This window comes from Seriola lalandi, unplaced genomic scaffold (assembly GCF_002814215.2).
Source record: "Seriola lalandi dorsalis isolate HSWRI2012SDOR001 ecotype SW California unplaced genomic scaffold, Sedor1 jcf7180002054947, whole genome shotgun sequence".
NCBI lineage: Eukaryota > Metazoa > Chordata > Actinopteri > Carangiformes > Carangidae > Seriola > Seriola lalandi.
In genome coordinates, this window is record NW_019525498.1 from 59,577 (window position 1) to 60,742 (window position 1,166).

A 1,166-nucleotide genomic window follows, 5' to 3' on the forward strand; every position below is an offset into this window, starting at 1 on the left:
TTTAATCTAGTGTTTAAATTAAATAGGTGGAGATGTTGATTATAAGTAGCATCATCAGAACCATGACTGAAATACTGAATATAAAATGAGATGAAGTGGTGAAACACATGAGAAAATCTGGTTGTAGAAACACAAAAAATCATATTCAACAAGGTGAAATGTAAAGAATAAGATCATAAGTTGTAGAAAGACTAAAGATAATTTCCAAATATTCAAAGTGTGTGAGTGTATGAATAATATATGTCTTTACTATAGAGTGAGAATTTTTAGTTTTTTTCTCTCCCTGATGATGAACAAACTATTCTCAATATCTGAGGCAGTTAGAAAAGTGAAAGTAACATCATCATCACTTTAACTCTTGACTAAAGAAAACATGTTATATGAAGGAACTATTGAATATAAGTGCGCATTCAGGCTACACTATATCCTACTAGAACAACTAGTTTTAACTACTAGTTTTCTCAATCAGTGTTCTGCACAAAAACACTAAACTGGTGACAATCACCTGAGTCAGCAAACCTCTTCAGTGCAATATTACCACATTTAATACAAGATCATAAAAATGAATGAAAAGTCTTTAACTTGACTGATTACAAAAAAGATGAATCCTTACCTGAGACCTTCCAGTTTACAGTTTGGTTTCTTCAGTCCAGCAGACAGCAGCTTCACTCCTGAATCCTGCAGGTCATTGTTACTCAGGTCCAGGTCTCTCAGACTAGAGGACTGGGAGCTGAGGACTAAGGACAGAGCTTCACAGCTTCTCCCTGAGAGGTTACAGCCACTCAGTCTGAAGAGGAATCAGTAAAACAACAGAAATCAATTTAAAAATGTGTTTTCTTTCTTGACAAAACATAGTTAATGTAGATGGATGAATGTGCACATACACAGCTCTGTTGGAGGCTTTGACCACTGGCAGCAGCCTGAGAAGAGCTTCCTCTGAAGCAGAGTATTTCTTCAGGTCAAACACGTACAGATCTTCTTCTGAGGACAGTAAGATGAAGACCAGAGCTGACCATTGAGCAGGAGACAGTTTATCTGTGGAGAGACGTCCTGATCTCAGGGACTGTTGGATCTGCTCCACTAGAGAACGATCATTCAGTTCATTCAGACAGTGGAACAGGTTGATGCTTTTCTCTGCAGAGGGAGTCTCTTCAATCTTCTTCTTG